The following is a 7211-nucleotide window of genomic DNA, read 5'->3' as shown; positions in this document are numbered from 1 at the left end:
CCATCATTGACACCCTCCACAAGGAGGGAAAGCCTCAAAGGTAATTGCAAAAGAAGTTGGATGTTCTCAAAGTGCTGTATCAAAGCACATTAATAGAAAGTTAAGTGGAAGGGAAAAGTGTGGAAGAAAAAGGTGCACAAGCAGCAGGGATGACCGTAGCCTGGAGAGGATTGTCAGGAAAAGGCCATTCAAATGTGTGGGGAGCTTCACAAGGAGTGGACTGAGGCTGGAGTTACTGCATCAAGAGCCACCACACACAGACGGGTCCTGGACATGGGCTTCAAATGTCAAACGTCTTACCTGGGCTAAAGAAAAAAGAACTGGTCTGTTGCTCAGTGGTCCAAAGTCCTCTTTTCTGATGAGAGCAAATTTTGCATCTCATTTGGAAACCAAGGTCCCAGAGTCTGGAGGAAGAATGGAGAGGCACACAATCCAAGATGCTTGAAGTCCAGTGTGAAGTCTGTGTTGGTTTGGGGAGCCATGTCATCGGCTGGTGTTGGTCCACTGTGCTTTATTAAGTCCAGAGTCAACGCAGCCGTCGACCGGGACATTTTAGAGCACTTCATGCTTCCTTCAGCAGACAAGCTTTATGGAGATGCTGACTTCATTTTCCAGCAGGACTTGGCACCTGCCCACACTGCCAAAAGTACCAAAACCTGGTTCAATGACCATGGTATTACTGTGCTTGATTGGCCAGCAAACTTGCCTGACCTGAACCCCATAGAGAATCTATGGGGCATTGCCAAGAGAAAGATGAGAGACATGAGACCAAACAATGCAGAAGAGCTGAAGGCCGCTATTGAAGCATCTTGGTCTCTTCCATAACACCTCAGTAGTGCCACAGGCTGATAGCATCCATGCCACGCCGCATTGAGGCAGTAATTAATGCAAAAGGGCCCACACCAAGTACTGAGTACATATGCATGATTATACTTTTCAGAGGGCCGACATTTCTGTATTTAAAATCCTTTTTTTTTTTTTTATTGATTTCATGTAATATTCTAATTTTCTGAGATTCTGAATTTGGGGTTTTCATAAGCTGTAAGCCATAATCATAAAGGCTTGAAATATCTTACTTTGCTTGTAATGAGTCTATATAATGTATTAGTTTCACCTTTTAAGTTGAATTACTGAAATTAATGAACTTTTGCACGATATTCTAATTTTTCGAGTTTCACCTGTATTCATCTAGTATTGGCAGTGTTCATTGCTGTTTGATTATAATAAATCTTGTTATATTATAATAAGTACTCCTGGTTTGTTTGTTTGAATATTGTAGAAGCCAGCCTCTGCCACGTCAAGATCTCCTGTATTACTTCAGTATTGTTAAATTGTTGTTATTAGAAGCCAACTGTAACCAGATTGCTGTTGGATTCGTATGGCAATAATTTGACTAGCTTCTTCCCTTTTTGATTATTTTGATTATCAATCAAAATACTCAATCTTCAGGGTAGAATTTTATGAGACTTGATCAGTCACTTACTATAATTTTTCTCTTGTCAAAGAGTGGAGCCCCGAGGATAGAATTTAACTAATTCAATTCTATTATTGAATTTAATTATTAATCAATAATTAATAAACATTATTGCACCCTACACCCAACAAATGGGTCCAACTCCTCTCCTTTAGCCAATTATAAATTTGAATTTGGATTCAGACAGGCAAAGCCTCAGAGTTACCACATCTTATGTCTAATCCTCCACAGACTTCACTTAAAACACTTTAAGCAAATGCTTACCTCAATGTTGGCGCCAGTGGTTTTTGTGCAGTCTATGGTGCAGACCCTCTGTGGATTCTCCTTCTCTGCCTCTTTTCCTATCCCTCAAGTGGTCGCCAAGTTATGTTGTAGATAACGGTTGAAGATTGTGGTCTCTTTGCAAGAAGTCAGTGGTTCCAGATGTCAGAGGTATAAGTTTGAGCGTTCAATAAACTGGAGAAGGCCAGCTGCGCATTCTGTCATCCAGTTCCAGCCTCTCAGGTTTTATACACTTCTGTTATCTACCTTGAAACTATAAATCGTTCAACTTGCTTACTGCTTGCCAATGAGCTTGCATCTTATTTTCCACCATCTGACTTTTCTTTATTGGTGGAAACTTAAGACTTCCTTTGTTTATTAAAAAAACATCTTTGCATATCTAAGTATCTTGCATATCTAATTTCTACTCAATAGTCATTTGTATGTATATAATAGTCATCTACTGTACGTGTATAAAAAGAGCATCTATTTCTTGTTCTATGTGTTTGCTGGACTTGTGACATACCTCTGACCATTGTAGTGTTCTTTTTTGATGAGACGAAGTCAAGTTTTCAAAGTAAAAATTGTATTTATTAACAAGAAAGAATAAGTACAACAATCATTCAGCCAGCTGGGGATCTAGTCTGCTTCACCCGTAAGCTCCGCTCAAAAAGATCCCGTTTCTCCTGTGTTCCCTTCTTTTCTACATTTCTGACCCAGGGTGTATTCCTTTGTTCTCAGGTTTTTACTCTTTTGATTGGCTTATTTTTGCCACTGGGGCATCTCCAATATTCTAAGATAAAAGTTCCACTCATTCCGTTGGTTTGTTTTTGCTGCAGTAGGATTACTGGTTTTGCCTCCCATTGGTTCATTCTTATCAGTTTTTTGCCTAAAGAATGTATAAACTGTCTGTAGGTTCTCCTCATCTCCTGTGTCAGAAATGCAGCTGCAGTTTCCTTTTAGCATTTTTGGTTTTACATATATTTTATAGTTAGTTACACACATCATTCATCATTTGTTAACATGCATACTTTGTTTAAGATTAGTCACACACATATATACTGATTAAGATTGCAACACACAACACCATCACATGCATACGGACATTGTTTGTTAACATTCTTTGAAAATATAACATAACTGCCACGTACTTTATGATTCATTGTGAAACCATTTTCTAATGGCATGAATCACACTGAAGGCCTAGACTTAATATGCACGGGCTGTGGCTGACTACCACACTAATATTATTTCAGCCATATACTGACAGCAGTAGTAGTAATAGTATATGAAGTATGACATTATTATTTCAGCCCATGAAACTCAAGTCACCATTGTCATCGGAGAAATCTGTCCAATCGTGAATAAGCTGTGTCATCATTCACAGCTTGTCAAGTCATTTTTATTTGTGTAGCACTTTTCACAACACACATCGTTTCAAAGCAGCTTTACAGAAGATCAAGCATTAACAGAAAATTAGACTGTAATATATATAAAGTCTTATTGATCATTGTATTTTGATTAAATACGATTGTAATTTGTGTAAAAAAAAAAAGAATAATCAATAATAATTGTATTTATAACCCCTATGAGCAAGCTGAAAGGGACTGTGGCACGGAACACAAAACACCATAAGAGTTGGTTAATGGAGAAAAATAACCTTGGAGAAACCAGACTCACTGTGGGGGCCATTTCCCCTCTGGCTAATATCATGAATATAATGCCAATATTAGTTATGTACAAGTTATGGTTTAAAATTTGTAAACTAAATAAGTGTTAAGGTGTTACGATTCCCTGTTTTCTGCCCTGTGTTTCTCCCCTGTCACCTGTCCCGAACTACACTTCCCATAATCCCCTGCCCTCATCACTGCCAGTGTCATTGTTCTCACCTGTTTGTAATTTTAATGATCATCCCTGTGTATTTAAGCCCTGTTGTTTGTTCATTTGTTGTCGGTTGTTGTATGTTATGGTTGTCCTTGATTGTGTTCCTGCCCGTGCTCGCCGTGGATGTTTTTCATGTTTATACATTGTTTTCCCCCTGTGGATGTTTTGTTTGTTCCCTGTGTTGTTCAGTTATTTTGAGTTACTCTGTTCACCCTTTTGTTCCTTCATTAAAGAACTGCATTTAGATCCTCACTCCTCATCTGCCCTCGTCTGATTCATAACATAAGGTCCAGAGTTAATTTTTTTTTTCTTCAAGATTTTATGAACTGTAAAATTAATGACTTATGTCTCATATTGTTTGTTTGTTTTTAATGCCATGCCAGCTTCTATGGCCATTTCCATGGTGAGAAATGTCTATACAACTGAGCTCACGACAGTTCCATTGGATAAAAACATTTTCCTTTCTCACATAGGAAAACTAGGAATATTTCCCCTGATTTTTCCTTTTGGGAATGGACTTCTACTCAGACCATCACTTTTTCATTTTGACATCTTTGGTATGTTTTGTCATTGCTATTTCATCTTTTGCTCGATCTTCTTGCATTTCTATTTGTAGTTTGCATTTCTATTGAGTTCTGATTAGACAGAGTATTGTTTGAGGTAGATTCAATTTGGGTTCCTGTATTCTTAGTCCTTGAGAGAGATTTATTGCCATTTACATTGAGGTTTATCTTTGTGCATCCAGGTGAAGTATGTCTGGCATTCCGTGGTCTTCACAGATTTCTTGACAACAGAAATGTATGATTTACTCAGTGTAAAAGGGATAACATCTACTATTTTCCTTGCCTCAGGGTAGCTGATCTTCTTTGTGCATAGGATTCTCTGAATTTCCTTCTCCTTGATCCATGTTGATGACATTCTTTTGATGCTGCCGAATGGTCTCCTGTACAATTACAGCATTTTGGTGATTTTTAACAGCTCTCCAAGTTGTGGTGTTCTTCACCACACTTGCAACAGATGCGTTTATTTTTGCATTGTTTGACCCATGTCCAAATTTTTGACATTAAAATATCATAATGGATTGGGCACAAATAAATCCACTGTGACACTCAGATATCCGATTTGAATTTTTTCTGGGGGAAGAGGCTTATTAAAAGTGAGGATGTATGTATCAGTTTTGATAACTTTGTCCTCTCTTTTGATTATTATTCTTTTTACATTAACTACTCCTTGGGGTTTGAGCTCACAGGCAATTTCATCTTCATAATCCAATTCTTTGGAGTGGATCACTACTTTGCTGTAGTTTAATGTTGAATGAGGTGATGCCTTTATTTGAACAAGAAGTGTGGCTCATAGTAAATTCTCTGCATTTGCCTTTTTACAGCATGTTTCATCATTCTTATTTCCCACCCACCTTGGAGCCCAAAAAACAGGGATGCACAGTGCCACGAAATTCCAGCAAAATATTCATCAGAGTTACAAGAATTATATACTAGAGTGGGTAGAGAAGATTGTGAACTGCTCCATCCACTTGATTGACCATTAGCCAACGCTTACTGGGGATTCTGGAAAGTTAGCAGTTGTTGAGCTATCACAGAACTCCGTTTGATTGGAGTGAGCCATTCCAACCTTCCGTCTAGGTGAAGTATAAGCCAAAGTACAGTGTTGAAATAGTGGTAGTCACAGCAAACCGTATTTCTCAGGCACCAGGATCTCTTCCTCCATCGACACGGGTTGCAACTTACGGCAAACAAGTCGCCCCTTTTTAATTGCTCCTTGCGAACAGCATTGGGGTTCCTTACAGAGAGATGAAGGATGGTATAAGCATATCTAAATGGAGAAGGTGTGTGCAAAAAGGTATAATCAAGAAAGATAAGGGGGGCTCGAGGAGAAGACCCTGGCACTACGGAGGGAAGGAGCGCGCCACTGTTCCTTTCACGAGCTACCACCAAGAAAATGGGTCTCTTGTCATACTCGGGCAGAAGTTCACTTAGAAGCATAGTCCTTTGTTAGTTACATGATGAAGGTTTTTGTTGGCAATTAATTGATAGTCTATGTATTCCATTTCAAGAGTGTAGTCCATCAATAGACAAAGGTGAAAGGGCCTGGGTAGCTCAGCGAGTATTGACACTGACTACCACCCCTGGAGTCACGAGTTCAAATCCAAGGTGTGCCGAGTGAGTCCAGTCAGGTCTCCTAAGCAACCAAATTGGCCCGATTGATAGGGAGTGTAGAGTCACATGGGGTAAACCTCATCGTGGTCACGATTAGTGTTTCTCGCTCTCAGTGAGGTGTGTGGATTCCGGAGAATAGCATGAGCCTCCACATTCTGTGAGTCTCCGCGGTATCATGCACAGTGAGCCATGTGATAAGATGCACGGATTGACTGTCTCAGAAGTGGAGGCAACTGAGACTTGTCCTCCGCCACACAGATTGAGGAGTAACCGTGACACCACAAGGTCCTAGTATGTAGTGGGAATCGAGCATGCCAAATTGGGGAGAATTTTTTTTTTAAATAGAGAAGGGTAATGCAGGCAATGAGGTGCATTGCAGTTCAACAAGCAGGTCATTTCGGTGAGGTCCATCCTAAGAGTTATAGATCATGATCAATATTTCTAGTTCTGGCAGACGTAACTAAATCACCCTGATGAGTTGATGGATAAATTAGGTGTATGCCTGGCTAAATAGATTTGTCTTTAGTCTAGACTTAACCTTTGTGAGTATGTCTGCATCCCGAACAGTGTTAGGGATACTATTCCATAGTTTAGGAGCCAAATAGGAAAAGGATCTACCACCTTTTGTGGATTTTGATATTCTAGGATCTATTAACATGCCAGAATTTTGTGATCGTAATGAATGTGATGGAATATAGCTTGTCAGAAGGTCACTTAAGTACTGTGGAGCTAGACCATTCAAAAGCTTTGGATGTAGTTAATAGAATTAAGAATGAATACGAAATTAAACAGGTAGCCAATGTAATTGTTACGATCCCTGTGTTCTCTGTCACGTTTCTGTCACTTTTCATTGTGGCCCGCCCCGCATTTTCTGTTTCACCCTCGCCAGTCACGCTCCACGTCAGTCTTCCTTGTTGTCCGTCCTGTGTTTTGTGTTTCACCGAACACGCTCCCTGTCATGTCTTCCTTGTTGTTCCGCCTGTGTTTCACTGTCTGTAAAAACTACACTTCCCTTCTTCCTCACTCCTCATCACCGCTGTCACAGCGTTATTATCCGCACCTGTCGCTTATTTTGTTATCACTGTGTCTGTCTATTTAAACCCTGTCGTTTCCTCTCTCCGTTGTCGATCGTTACCGTTTCATGTCCTTGCCTATGCCTATGTGTTCTCTCTATTCGTGTTTACTCCAGGTTTTCCAGCCCTTCGTGGATGTTCTGTCTCCAGCCCTCCGTGGATGTTCTGTCTACTCATGTTCAGCGTTATGTTAGTTAGTGTCTGAGTTTGCTTTTCCCCTCGTGGACTTTTTATTTGCTCCAGTGTTTGTTTGTTTTGGTATTGTAATAAGCTGCATTTGGATCCACACACCCTTCTGCCTTTCCCTTATTCTCCACATCATTACAGTAATGATGATAAAATGTG

This window comes from Xyrauchen texanus, chromosome 23 (genome assembly GCF_025860055.1).
Source record: "Xyrauchen texanus isolate HMW12.3.18 chromosome 23, RBS_HiC_50CHRs, whole genome shotgun sequence".
Lineage (NCBI taxonomy): Eukaryota > Metazoa > Chordata > Actinopteri > Cypriniformes > Catostomidae > Xyrauchen > Xyrauchen texanus.
The sequence above is the reverse complement of the archived record's forward strand: the minus strand, read 5'-3'. Positions refer to the sequence as shown.